General features: G+C 47.1%; 1 protein-coding gene across 1 annotated transcript in view; it reads left to right on the top strand.

The window, feature by feature from the left end:
• LOC134738716 (uncharacterized) overlaps positions 1–15,218 on the top strand; it is a 70,873-nt gene that overhangs the window by 13,875 nt on the left and 41,780 nt on the right. The window lies entirely within an intron of this gene.

Raw genomic sequence — 15,218 nt, 5'->3', positions numbered from 1 at the left:
CATGATCTTGGCTCACTGCAACCTCCACCTCCCGGGTTCAAGAGATTCTCCTGCCTCAGCCTTCCGAGTAGCTGGGATTACAGGCATGTGCCACTACACTCGGCTAATTTTGTATTTATTTATTTATTTATTTATTTATTTATTTTTTAGTAGAGATGGGGTTTCTTCATGTTGGTCACGCTGGTCTTGAACTCCTGAATTCAGGTGATCCGCCTGCCTTGGCCTCCCAAAGTGCTGGGATTATAGGCATGAGCCACTGCGCCCAGCCTATTTTTTTTTGAGACACAGTCTTGCTCAGTCGCCCAGGCTGGAGTGCAGTGGCGCGATCTCGGCTCACTGCAAGCTCTGCCTCCCAGGTTCACGCCATTCTGCTGCCTCAGCCTCCTGAGTAGCTGGGATTAGAGGCGCTCACCACCACACCTGGCTAATTTTTTTTTTTGTATTTTTAGTAGAGACGGGGTTTCACCATGTTAGCCAGGATGGTCTCAATCTCCTGACCTCGTGATCCACCCGCCTCGGCCTCCCAAAGTGCTGAGCTTACAGGCATGAGCCACTGCGCCCGGCCACCCAGCCTATTTTTTATTTTTATTTATTTATTTATTTTTTAGATGAAGTTTCACTCTTGTAGCCCAGACTGGAGTGCAATGACACGATCTTGGCTCATTGCAACCTTTGCCTCCTGGGTTCAAGCGATTCTTCTGCTCCAGCCTCCCAAGCAGCTGGCATTACAGGTGCACGCCACCACACCCAGCTAATTTTTTGTATCTTTAGTAGAGACGGAGTTTCACCATGTTGGCCAGGCTGGTCCCGAACTCCTGACCTCAGGTGATCTGCCCACCTTGGCCTTCCAAAGTGCTGGGATTACAGGCATGAGCCACTGCACCCAGCCTCAGTGGCATTCTTTACAGAAATAGAAAAAAAATCCTAAAATTCATATGGAACCACAAAAGACCCCAAATAGCCAAAGCAATCTTGAGCAAGAAGAAAAGCTAGAGGCATCACAATTCTTGTTTTCAAAATATATTACAAGAGTTCATGACCAGCCTGGGCAACATAAAAAGATCCTGTCTCTGCAAAAAATTTAAACTGGGCATAGTGACATGCACCTACGTCCTAGCTACCCAGGAGGATGAGGTGGGAGGATTGCTTGAGCCCAGGAGTTGGAGGTTACAATGATCACAACTTTGCATTCCAACCTGGGTGACAGAACAAGACATTATCTCAAAAACAAAACAGCAACAAAAACCCAAAATATATTACAAAGCTACATTAATCAAAATAGTATGGTACTGGCATAAAACAGACATATAGACCTATAGAACGGAATAGAAAACCCAGAAATAAATCCACTAATCTATGGTCAACTTATCTTTGACAAGGATGCCAAGAAAACACAGTGAGGAAAGGATAATCTCTTCAATGTTGGGAAAACTGGATATCCACATGCAGAAGAATGAAACTGGAACTTTACCTCACATTATGTACAAAAATCAACTAAAAATAGATTAAAGACAAAAACCTAAGACTGGAGACGGAAGAAGAAAACACAGGGGTAAGCTCCTTGACATTGACCTGGGTAATGATTTTTTTGGATATGACACTAAAAGCACAAGCAAAAATCCATTGCTGTCTAAAATTACATTTTAGACAGTCTCGTTCTGTCACCAGGCTGGAGTGCAGTGGTACGATCTCAGCTCACTGCAATCTCTGCCTCCCAGGTTCAAGTAATTCTCCTGCCTCAGCCTCCCGAGTAGCTGGGACTACAGGCAAGCGCCACCACGCCCAGCTAATTTTTGTACTTTTAGTAGAGACGGGGTTTCATCATGTTGGCCAGGCTGGTCTTGATCTCTTGACCTCTTGATCCCCCGGCCTCCACCTCCCAAAGTGCTGGGATTACAGGCATGAGCCGCTGTGCCCAGCCAAATCCATTGTATTTCTACATATTAGCAATGGGCTGGGTGTGGTGGCTCACACCTATAATCCCAGCACTTTGGGAGGCCAAGGAGGACTGCTTGAGCTCAGCAGTTCAAGACCAGCCTGAGCAACATAGCAAGATCCCATCTCTTAAAAAAATGTAAAAAAAAAAAAAAGAATTAAAAATAAAAAAAAGCAATGAATAATTCAAAAATAAAATTAAGAAAATAATTACATTTTAAATATCCTCAAAATAGTAAAGTACATAGGAATAAATTTAATAAGAGAAGTATAAAATTTATACTCTAAAAACTACAAAACTTCATTGAAAGAAATTTAGAAAGACCTAAATAAAACTTTCCACTTTCATGGGTGGGAATATTGTTAAGATGTTGGTACATCTGAAATTGATGTAGAGAATCAATGCAATCCTATCAAAATAATGATTGGATCCTTTGTGGACACTGACAAGCTGGTTCTAAAATCTGTGTGGGTACTCAATGCAGCAGCATAGCCAAAACAATCTTGAAAACAGAACAAAGTTGGAGGACTCATACTTCTGGATTTCAAAATTTACTATAAAGCAACAGTAACTAAGAGACAGTGGTACTGGCATGAGGATAGACATATAGATCAATGGAATAAATTTGAGAGTCCAGAAATAAATTCATGTATCTATAGTCAACTGATTTTCAACAGGGCTGTGAAGACCATTCAGTGGAAAAATAATAGTCTTTTCAACAAATGGTTCTGGGATAACTGGATATCCACATGCAAAAGAATGAAGTTGTATGCCCACTTCATGTCATGTACAAAATTAAGTCAAAATAGACCAAAGACCAAAATGTAAGAGCCCAAACTGTAACTCTTTTAGAAGAAAACACAGGGCTAAGACTTTGTGAGCTTGGATTCTTAGATATGATGCCAAAAGCACAAACGACATAATAAAAAATAGATACATTTGGCTTCAGGAAAATTAAAAACTTTTGTATTTCAAAGGACACTATCAATAAAATGAAAAGACAGCCCACATAATGGGAGAAAATATTTGCAAATCATATACCTGACAAGGAACAAGGAACTCATATCTAGAATATTGTGTTAGTCCTTTTTGCACTGCTATAAATAAATACCTGAGACTGGGTAATTTACGAAGACATTTATTTGGTTCACAGTTCTGCAGGCTGTACAAGCAGGCACCCGCATCTGCTCAGCTTCTGAGAAGGCCTCAGGAAGCTTACAATCATGGCAGAAGGCAAAGAGGGAATAGGCACATCACATGGCAAGTGTGAGAGTGGGAGAGAGGCGAGGAGGTGCCAGGCTCCTTTTAACAACCAGCTCTCAAGTGAACTAACAGAGTGAGAACTCACTTATTACCATGGGGAGGGCACAGAGCCATTCATGAGGCATCTGCCCCTGTGACCCAAACATATCAAATATATAAAGAACTCTTACAATGCAATAATAAAAAGACAAATAACTGAATTTTAAAAATAGACAAAAGATTTGAAATTTCCCCAAAGAAAATATACAAACTGGCCGGGGCACAGTGGCTCACGCCTGTAATCCCAGCACTTTGGGAGGCCGAGGTGGGTGGATCACCTAAGGTCAAGAGTTCGAGACCAGCCTGGCCAACGTGTTGAAACCGTCTCTACTAAAAATACAAAATATTAGCCAGGCCTGGTGGCAGATGCCTGTAATCCCAGCTACTCGGGAGGCTCAGGAGGCTGAGGCAGGGGAATTGGTTGAACCCAGGAGGCAGAGGTTGCAGTGAGCAGAGATTGCACCACTGCTCTCCAGCCTGGGCAACAAAAGCAAAATGCTATCTCGAAAAAAAATGTATATATATACACATATACACACACACAAACAAACTGCCCAACACCCATGAAAAGATGCTCAGTATCAATTGTCATCATGGAAGTCTAAATCCAAACCACAATGAGATGCCACTTGACACCCACTAGGATGGGTATAGTAAAAAAAGACAAGTCATAACAAGTGTTGGCAAGAAGTTGGAGAAGTGTTGATAAATGAAACCCTTAAATGCTGTTGGTGGGAATGTGAAGTGTTGAAGCCCCTTTGGGAGATAGTCTGGCAGTTCCCAAACTAAACAGTGTCACCATTTGACCCAGCAATTCCACTTAGATTATATCAAGAAAAATGAAAATATATATGCACACAAAAACTCGTACCTAAACATTCATGGTATGTTCATGGTAGCCAAAGGTGGAAACAACCCAAATGTCCATCAACTGATAACCAAATGTGGTCTATCCTACACTGGACTATTCTCCAGCCATGAAAAGGAATGAGATACCGATCCATGCTCCAACATGGATGAACCTTGGAAGCACATGCAAAGGAAAGAAGGCAGTCACAGAGGACCATGTGTATCACTCCATTTATGTGTGTGTGTGTGTGTGTGTGTGTGTGTGACGGAGTTTCATTCTTTCACCCAGGCTGGGGTGCAGTGGCGCGATCTCGGTCCACTGCAACCTCTGCCCCTCGGATTCAAGTGATTCTCCTGCCTCAGCCTCCCGTGTAGCTGGGATAATAGGCACCCATCATCACCCCCAGCTAATTTTTGTATTTTTAGTAGAGATGGGGTTTCGCCATGTTGGCCAGGCTGGTCTCGAACTCCTGAACTCGGGTGATCCACCCTCCTCGTTCTCCCAAAGTGCTGAGACTACAGGCGTGAGCCATTGCGCCCGGCCGACTTCATTTATATGGAAGTCCATAATAGGCAATCTTAGAGACAGGAAGTAGATTAGTGGTGTCTAGGGCTGCAGTGGACGTGGGGGATTTGGGAATGACGACTAATGAGGACAGAGTTCCTGTTTGGGGTGATGGAAATGTTCTAGAATTGATTGTGTTGATGGTTGCTCTGCTCTGTGAATATATTAAAAACTATTGACTGCGCACTTTACGTTGATGAATTGTATATGAATTATATATATATATTTTTTTTGAGACGGAGTTTCACTCTTGTTGCCCAGGCTGGAGTGCAATGGTGCGATCTTGGCTCACCGCAACCTCCGCTTCCCAGGTTCAAGCTCTTTTCCTGCCTCAGCCTTCCAAGTAGCTGGGATTACAGGCATGCGCCACCACGCCCAGCTAATTTTATTTGTATTTTTTAGTAGAGATGGGGTTTCTCCATGTTGGTCATGCTGGTCTCGAACTCCCGACCTCAGGTGATCTGCCCGCCTCAGCCTCCCAAAGTGCTGGAATTATAGGCGTGAGCCACAGCGTCCGGGCTGAATTATATCTTAATAAAGCTGTGACATGACCTGGAACCCCTAGGGTCCTGCTGAACCCGGTCTCCCGCTGTCTGCCACACTCAAAGCACGCCTGCCTTCCATCTAGCCGTTGCTCCTGTCTTCTTCCCACAGTGCCACCTGCCCAGAACCGCTCCACAGTCCTTGGAGATCGGTTTACGTCTCTTTTCGCCTGCTTCCGCAGCCAAGACTCAACTCCCTCCCATCTATGAGTTCTCTTAGAGTATTTTTGTGTAAACAAGGTTTCAGTAACTAAGTTCTGTTTCCATCTCCCTGCATCAGTGTTCTCTGGCTGGGTGGGCGGCGCTCCTTTGGCTCGGTGCTGCTGATGTCCTTAAAGGCCTCAGCCCGTGGAGTCAAAGCCTGGGGCAGCGGCTGCAGGATTCTAAACACTGTGAGTGCTCAGTTGCGCAGCTGGGTGTGGGATTGTGTGACGGCAAGAAGCATCCAAAGGTGGACGTGGCCAGGGATGGGAGCAGCCATCAGAGAGGTGGGCAGGACAGCGACCGAGTTCCCCGGGAGAGGCGAGTCTTAGTAATTCGGGAATTCAGTAATTCGGGTGAGGAGGAAGAATGCGGAATTGAGAGATGGAAAATGAGGAGGGCACTGGCCCCAGCCCTGGAAAGCCATCCCTTCTCCTGTTCTGAAAGCCGACTTCTCCCACCTGGACGTGCACCCCATCTCCCCGGGAGGCCCCGGAGCATGGCTGCAGTCCGTCTGCCTGTGTGGCTCGCCGCCATGGTTTTGCTCACCCCTCTCATCTTTGCCATGTTATCTCTACACTTAGGATTTATGGTACGTCGTGTACGCTAATAAACGGCAACTCTGTTAGGACATGAACAGTGGCTTTAAAATTTTTCTGACTCCATGACTCTCTTCATGGTATGTTGCACACAGAAAGCCACTGGTAAATGTCTGTTGATTGAAGCACCTCAAAAATCCAGGAATGGGGCTGTGTGCAGAGTGAGTACTTGATTCATTCCGCCATGCAGCAAGTATTTATTCATTGTCTATTATGCATGGGTGTGGTCACTGCCATGGACACAGAGACCACTATCCTGAACAAAGCAGACAAAATATTCATCCTCGCCAGGCTCACGCCCATAATTTCAGCACTTTGCGATGCCAAGGCCAGAAGATGGCTTGAGCTCAGGAGTTTGAGACAAGCCTGGGCAACATAGAGAGACTCTGTTTCTAGAAAAAGTACAAAAATTAGCCAGGCATGGTGGTGTGCTCCTGTCGTCCCATCTACTCAGGAGGCTGAGGTGGGAGGACGGCTTGAGGCCGGCAGGTCAAGGCTGCAGTGAGCTATGATCTTACCACTGCACTCCAACCTGAGAGACAGAGCCAAACCCTGTCTCAAAAAAAAGGTTCGGCCGGGCGTGGTGGCTTACGCCTATAATCCCAGCACTTTGGGAGGCCGAGGCGGGAGGGTCACAAGGTCAAGAGATCGAGACCATCCTGGCTAACACAGTGAAACCCTGTCTCTACTAAAAATACAAAAATTACCCGGGCGTGGTGGCGGGAGCCTGTAGTCTCAGCTACTCGGGAGGCTGAGGCAGGAGAATGACGTGAACCCGAGAGGCAGAGCTTGCAGTGAGCCAAGATCATGCCACTGCACTCCAGCCTGGGCGACAGAGCAAGACTCCGTCTCAAAAAAAAAAGGTTCATCATCATGGCACTTAAATTTCAGTGATGTGTATGTTTCCCCAACACGTACACTAATGAAGGAGGGGAGGTTCCTGGAGAGCAGTGAAGGACTTTAAATATTCATGACTATGTCTTGTCTTACCTTAAGATGTTCAAGGCGGTTATTGAACTAGCCATTAGAGGGCACTCCAGGCACCGAGGGAGGAATAAGCCTGTGCTTGATTTTCCAGCCCCTGAAATTAGTGACCCAGGTTGGGCGCAGTGGCTCACGCCTGTAATCCCAGCACTTTGGAGCCCAAGTGGGTGGATCACCTGAGGTCAGGAGTTCAAGATCAGCCTGGCCAATATGGTGAAACCCTGTCTCTACAAAAAATACAAAAAAAGTACCTGGGTGTGGTGGTACCTGCCTGTAGTCCCAGTGACTTGGGAGGCTGAGGCAGTAGAATCACTTGAATCTGGGAGGCGAAGGTTGCAGTGAGCCAAGATCGCGCCACTGTACTCCAGCCTGGGCAACAACAGCGAAACTCCGTCTCTAAATAAATAAATAAGTGATGGACATCCCATTTACCTCCTTGCCCCTTGGTTTCTATTCCCAAATCCTGGGCTTCAGTTTGATCTTGGACAAGCTTTATTCTTTGGATCATGGGTTCCCTATCCGTAGAATGGACATTTTGGATGGATGATTTGTGAGGTCACACCTGGGTCAGATTTTCTCTTTTTTTTGAGATGGAGTCTTGCTCTGTCGCCAGGCTGGAGTGCAAAGGCGAGATCTCGAGATCTCAGCTCTCCGCAAACTCCGCCTCCTGGATTCAAGCAATTCTCCTGCCTCAGCCTCCCGAGTAGCTGGGATTACGGACGCGTGCCACCACGCCTAGCTAATTTTGTGTTTTTAAGAGAGACAGGGTTTCACCATGTTGGCCAGGATGGTCTCAATCTCTTGACCTCGTGATCTGCCCACCTCGGCCTCCCAAAGTCCTGGGATTACAGGCGTGAGCCTCCACGCCCAACCCTGGCTCAGATTTTCTAGGGTTCAAATATTCGCATGGTGGGGGAATCTTTTGTCATACTAATTCATGCACTTCCTGGGTCTTTGAGATTTTTGAAATCAGATAAATCTAATGCACAGGCTCACGCCTGTAATCCCAGCACTTTGGGAGGCCGAGACAGGAGAATCACTTGAGGTCAGGAGTTCGAGACCAGCCTGACCAACATGGTGAAACCACTTCTTTATTTTAAAAGAATACAAAAAGTCATGGTGGCTCACATCTATAATCCCAGCACTTTGGGAGGCCAAGAAAGGAGAATCACTTGAGGTCAGGAGTTCAAGACCAGCCTGACCAACATGGTGAAACCACTTCTCTATTTTAAAAGAATACAAAAAGCGGGCCAGGTGCAGTGGCTCATGCCTGTAATCCCAACACTTTGGGAGGCCGAGGCAGGCAGATCACAAGGTCAGGAGTTCAAGACCAGCCTTGAACTTCTGTCAACATGGTGAGACTCCGTCTCTACTAAAAATACCAAAAATTAGCCAAAATCTCTACTAAAAATACCAAAAATTAGCCGGGCATGGTGGTGTGCACCTGTAATCCCAGCAACTCAGGAGGCTGAGACAGGAGAATTGCTTGAACCCAGGAGGCGGAGGTTGCAGTGAGCTGAGATCGTGCCATTGTACTCCAGCCTGTGCAACAAGAGCAAAACTCCATCTCAAAAAAAAAAAAAAAAACAAAAAACAAAAAGCCAGGAGTGGTGGCTCACACCTGTAATCCCAGCACTTTGGGAGGCTGAGGCAGCTGGATCACCTGAGTCCAAGACCAGCCTGGCCAACATGGTGAAACCTCATCTCTACAAAAAATACAAAAATTAGCCAGGTGTGGTGGTGCATGTCTATAATTCCTGCTACTTGGGAGGCTGAGGCTGGAGAATACTTGGGAGATAGAGGTTGTAGTGAGCTGAGATCATGCCACTGTACTCCAGCCTGGGTGACAGAGTGAGACTCTGTCTCAAAAAAAAAAGTAGGCCAGGTGCAGTGGCTCACACCTGTAATCCCAGCACTTTGGGAGGCCAAGGCAGGTGGATCACGAGGTCAGGAGTTCGAGACCAGCCTGGCCAACATGGTGAAACCCCGTCTCTACTAAAAGTACAAAAATTAGCTGGGTGTGGTGGCGCATGCCTGTAATCCCAGGTACTCAGGAGGCCAAGGCAGGAGAATAGCTTGAACCCAGGAGGCGGAGGTTGCAGTGAGCCATGATCCTGCCACTGTACTCCAGCCTGGGCTACAGAGCAGACTCCGTCTCAAAAAAAAAAAAAAAAAAGTGATGCACAATATATTGCCAGGCTCAACAATCCACAGCCACTCCAGGGGATCCCCAGAGACCCAGGCCACTCGTGGTGTGGGCTTTAGCAACTTTGACCCGCACTGTGCTCTGGTGCCCTCTCCTGGTCAGACCGTTCTGCTCAGGGCATCATGCATGGCTGGGGGGCCTCAGCCCTAGAGGAGTAGTTCAGAGATTAACCCACTTCAGTGTAGAAGCTCCCCCACCTCCCAACAGAGGCACTATGTCTCTTGGTGGAAAAACAAATTTCACTGTCATTTTCTCCCGGCCCTCTCCAACCCAAGCCTAACTTGGTCTCCAGTCAAACGACTGTCTTCTGGAAGCCTGTACATAGTTTAAGATGGGTCTCTGCAGATACTCTCCCAATTCCTTCGACTTTCTGCTCATTGGCAGTGAAGCTCTGGGAAGGCAGAGGAGAGGTGAGCAGTGCCTACCGGAAACCCTGCCAGGAGTTCCACAGCCTGGCTGGCTCTGTAGCTCCTCTGCACCCCAGATCATCCCAGGGCCAGGTAACAGACAACTTGGGACACCCTACACCTCAGAGCCTGCAGAAATTATTCAAACTAACCAACCCTAAGCCTACTCACCTTGCCTTGCCCATTCCTTCCAGAGAAAACCTAATAAAGTCTTTTATCCATGCCTTCCCCTCTCTCCTGCCTTCTGGCCAACCTCAGTGCTTCTTTGCATGGCCCTGCATGGGGTGGCGTGCTCCCTCCTCTTGAGAACTGTAACTATTTTTTTTTCTTTTTTTTTGTGGTGGGGTCCTCACAGTCTCACTCTGTCACCCAGGCTGGAGTGCAGTGGCACAATCACAGTTCACTGCAGCCTCCACCTCCTGGTGCAAGTGATCCTTCTGCCTCAGCCTCCTGAGTAGCTGGGACTACAGGCACTCGCTACCACGCCTGGCTAATTTTTGTATTTTTTGTAGACAGAAGGTTTTGCCATGTTGCCCAGGTTGGTCTTAAACTTCTGGGCTCAAGTGATCCTCCTGTCTCAGCCTCCCAAAGTGCTGGGATTACAGGGGTGCGCTACCGTGCCTGGCCAAGTAATTAGTTTTCTTTTCTTTTCCTTTTTGAGATGGAGTTTTGCTCTTTTGCCCAGGCTGGAGTGAAGTGGTACAATCTCAGCTCACCCCAACCTCCTCCATCTCCCGGGGTTCAAGTGAGTCTCCTGCCTCAGTCTCTCGAGTAGCTGAGATTATGGGCACCCACCACCACATCGGGCTAATTTTGGTATTTCAGTAGAGACAGGGTTTTGCCATGTTGGTCAGGCTGGTCTCAAACTCATGACCTCAGGTGATCCACCAGCCTTGGCCTCCCAAAGTTCTGGGATTACAGGCATGAGCCACCGTGCCCAGCCCAAGTAACTGGTTTTAAATGGCAAATGTCTCCAGATCTGTAAGCCTTGCCATATTTGTATAAAAAGCAACTACCAGGTACATTTTAAAACACTGACCATCATGGCATCCTTGGAGCTGTGTTCCGGAGAGGAGTATGCAGGAGCCCTCCTGGAGCTCACTTGGAGGGAGGCCTCTGGGCCAAGTGACTGGAGCAAGCAGAGGGGAAAGACACCCCTCTTCACTTTACCCATCACGGATGGTTAACCTCAGAGACCATTAGGCCCAGAATGAGCCCCAGAGTGGCCTTAATCCCCTTCATTTGCACATGGGGATAATGAGACTCAGAGGGGAAGGGAGACACCAACTGCAGAGACAAAGTGACCATTTGGGCTGCAAACCTGCCGTGTTGACTCTGATTAGCTCCAGTCCCAGGAATGCCTCCTGATTCCTACACTTAATTAGGAACAACATGGAACACTGGTGTTCCATGAAAGGGCCTGGACTTAATTTCCTGTCCTTAGTGTGAGAAAGAACTTAATTTCCTGTCCTTAGTGTGAGAACTTGTCAACCCTGATGTTGTGTGATGTTGTGTGATGTTGTGTGATGTTGTGTGATGTTGTGTGATGATGATCACACAAATTCTAGGCTATGATGCACAGCATTCCTGCCTGTTCTGGATTGCTGCCATGGTCTCTGTAGAGCAATACACACTTTCTCCATGGTGTACAAGCCCTGGGTCTGGGAGTGTGGACACCTGTCTTGCTGTCACCCAAGACCATGCTTCTGCCTTAAATTCCCCAAATAAACCACCCTTTGCTGACACACTGGATGTGTGTGCCTTGTTCTTTGGTTTCTCAGCTCCTTCTGCGTTTGGGGCTGCTTGGCGTACGTGGCCCTTTCATGGAGCACCAGTGTTCACACAGCGCATGGGAAATATGATCTCATTGCCCTCCTCGCCACCCCCCCTCTTTTCTTTTTTGAGATGAAGTCTCGCTCTGTCACCCAGGCTGGAGTGCAGTGGCGCGATCTCAGCTCACTGAGACCTCTGCCTCCAGGTTCAAGCAATTCTGCCTCAGCCTCCCGAGTAGCTGGGATTACAGAGATGCACCACCACCCCCGGCTAATTTTTGTATTTTAGTAGAGATGGGGTTTTGCCATGTTGGCCAGGCTGGTCTTGAACTCCTGACCTCAGGTGATCCACCCGCCTTGGCCTCCCAAAGTGCTGGGATTACAGGCATGAGCCACCGCACCCAGCCTCATTGCCCCTTTCTGACCTGCTCATAGCCTAAGCCCAGGCTAAAAGTGAAACAGGAAAACCAATCCCCCTTCTTCACCCCACTGAAGCCTGGGAGCTAATCCTGATGTTGTAAATGGGATATGGGGAACCTGAGGTGATGGGGCGAGAACGTTGAACAAGCCTGACTCCGTCCAAGCCAGGCACAGGACCAAAGGACCTGAGTCGCTGATGTCAGAGAGTGCTTTACTGGGCTTCTCAGCCTTGTATGACCCTGGGCAGATTTTTCCTCTGGTCCTTTAGGCTCTGAATAAATGATGGCAAAAACTTGGTCTCCAAATGCTATGATGACTTCACCAGAAGATTCGTATAAGGATGTTCATAGCAGCTTCATTCATAGTATCCCCAAACTGGAAATATCCCAGGATTCCACCAATAGCAGAATGGAAAGCAATCTGTGCTCAGGCACACAATGGAACACTGCTCAGCAATAAAAGCACCGCTGGCACACACAGCCTCACACTGCACAAAAAGAACATAGTTCCCAACGGAAAACATATTGTATGAGCCCATGAATAGGAGGTTCCAGAATAGGCAAAACTTACCCAGAGTGGGAGAAAAGCAGAACAGTGGTGGTCTTTGTGGGGACAGAAGCCTTACCCAGGCAGGAGCAGAGTCACAGAGCACAGGAGCCATGGATATGGCCCCAGTGAGGATGCACTGCTGGCTGCATGTGCCTGGCCAGGGTGTTCATATCACTGGGGAGGACAGGCTTTGTGCTGGCTGCTCCCCAATGAGTAAATTAACATGTGGACTCACTTAGGTGGAGAAAATGTACTCAGTGAGGCTGTGAGTGCCAAGCGTGTCTTTCCCCTCTCCTGCAAATCCAGACTTACTCATTAGGGCTCTGAGTTTTTGTTCCTAGGCTTTATTTACATTTTCTTCTCCGGCTTGTGCCACGTGCAGTGAACACGTGTCACGTTGCAGTTTTCTACAGGGTTCCTCCTTGGAGGTTTTCTTTTTTCTTTTTTTTTCTTTTTTTTGAGATGGAGTTTGGCTCTTGTGGCCCAGGCTGGAGTGCAATGGCATGATCTCGGCTCACCACAACCTCCGCCTCCCGGGTTCAAGCGATTCTCCTGCCTCAGCCTCCCGAGTAGCTGGGATTACAGGCATGCGCCACCATGCTCGGTTAATTTTTGTATTTTTAGTAGAGAGAGGGTTTCACCATGTTGACCAGGCTGGTCTCGAACTCCCAACCTCAGGTGATCCACCCACCTCAGCCTCCCAAAGTGCTGGGATTACAGGTGTGAGCCACCACACCCAGCAGAGGTTTCCTCTTTCTACTCGGGTGTTCAGTACACAATGCTCTGTCCCACACCCTGGCTTCTATTCCCCTGTTGCCCAGGTGTCCTGAGGCTTTCTGGATGTGTTAGGTCATTTTTGCATTGCTATAAAGGAATACCTGAGGCTGGGCAATTTATTGGATTGGTGCAAAAATAATTGCAGTTTTTGCTATTTTTTTTTTAATACAAAAGCTGCAATTACTTTTGCACCAACCTAATATAAAGAAAAGAGGTTTAATTGGCTCACGGTTCTGCAGGCTGTACAGGAAGCAGGGCACCAGCATTTGCTCAGCTTCTGGGGAGGTGTCAGAGCTTTTACTCGTGGTGGAAGGGGAAGTGAGAGCAGCATGTCACATGGGGAAAGCAGAAGCAGAGAGAGCATTGCACCAGTGAAGCTGCACACTTAACCAGACCTCAGGAGAACTCACTATCACGAGGACAGCACCAAGCCACGAGGAATCTGCCCCCACGATCCAAGCACCTCCCACCAAGCCCCACCTCCAACATTGGGGATTACATCTCAACATGAGGTTTGGGCAGGGACAAACATCCAAACTCTATCATTCTGCCCCTGGCCCCTCCAAATCTTATATTCTTCTCACATTGCAAAATACAATCATGCCTTCCCAATAGTCTCCCAAAGTCTTTTTTTTTTTTTTTTTTTTTTTTTTTTTAGACAGTGCCTCACTCTGTCGCCCAGGCCGGAGTGCAGTGGCGCTGCCTTGGCTCAGGCTCACTGCAATCTCTGCCTCCTGGGTTCAAGTGATTCTCATGCCTCAGCAATCTGAGTAGCTGAGATTACAGGCATGCGCCACCGTGTCTGGCTAATTTTTGTATTTTCAGTAGATGCAGGGTTTCACCATGTTGGTCAGGCTGGTCTGACCAACTGGCCTCAAGTGATCCAACTGCCTTGGCCTCCCGAAGTGCTGGGATTACAGGCATGAGGCACCATGCCTGGCCCCAATAGTGTCCCACAGTCTTAACTCATTCCAGCATTAACACAAAGTCCCACGTCCATGTCCAGAGTTTCATCTAAGACTCATCTCCTTCCTCCATCTATAAGCCTGTAAAATCAAAACAAGTTATTTACTTCCAAGATACAATGGGGAAGCGGGCATTGGGTAAACATTCCTGTTCCAAAAGAGAGAAATTGGCCAAAAGAAAAGGGCTACAGGCTCCAATTAAATCAGAAACTCAGTAGGGCAGTCATTAAATCTTAAAGCTCCAGGCTGGGCATGGTGGCTCATGCCTGTAATCCTAGCACTGAGAGGCTGAGGCAGGTGGATCACTTGAGCTCGGGAGTTTGAGACCAGCCTGGACAGCATAGCTAAATTTCATCTCCACATATACATATATATATATATATACACACACACACACACACACATATATACACACACATAATATTATATATAATATTAATATATACCATATTAATATTATATATACTATATTAATATTATATATAATATATTAATATTAATATATTATAGATTAATATTATATATTAATATTAATATATTATAGATAAATATCTATAATATATTATATATAAACGTACACATATATAATATATATTATATATATGTATAAACTTCATCCCCACATAATCTGGGTATGGTGGTGTGCACCTGTGGTCCCAGCTACTCAGAAGGCTGAGGTGGGAGGATCTTTCAAGCCTGGGAGGTGGAGGTTGCAGTAAGCCAAGATTACACCATTGCACTCCAGCCTGGACAACAGAACAAGACCCTGTCTCAAAAAAACAAAAAACAAAAACAAACAACAAAAACAAACCAAAAAATACTTAAATTCCAAAAGAATCTCCTTTGACTCCATGTCCCACATCCAGGCACACTGGCATGAGGTCTGGACTCCCAAGGCTTTGGGCAGCTCCTCCCCTGTGGCTTTGCAAGGTTCAGCTCCTGTCGCTCCTGTCACACTTTTCTGGGCACAAGGGTACAAGCTGCCAGTGGCTGTACCAGGGCCTGGAGGACATTAACCTCTCTTCCCAGAGCTCCACTAAACAGTGCCCCAGTGGGGATTTTGTGTGTGGGGCCTCCAACCCCACATTTCCACTATTCCACCTCTTCGGAGGTTTTCTCTTTCTACTCAGGTGTTTGCCACATG

This window comes from Pongo pygmaeus, chromosome 19, assembly GCF_028885625.2.
Source record: "Pongo pygmaeus isolate AG05252 chromosome 19, NHGRI_mPonPyg2-v2.0_pri, whole genome shotgun sequence".
NCBI lineage: Eukaryota > Metazoa > Chordata > Mammalia > Primates > Hominidae > Pongo > Pongo pygmaeus.
The sequence above is the reverse complement of the archived record's forward strand: the minus strand, read 5'-3'. Positions and strand labels throughout refer to the sequence as shown.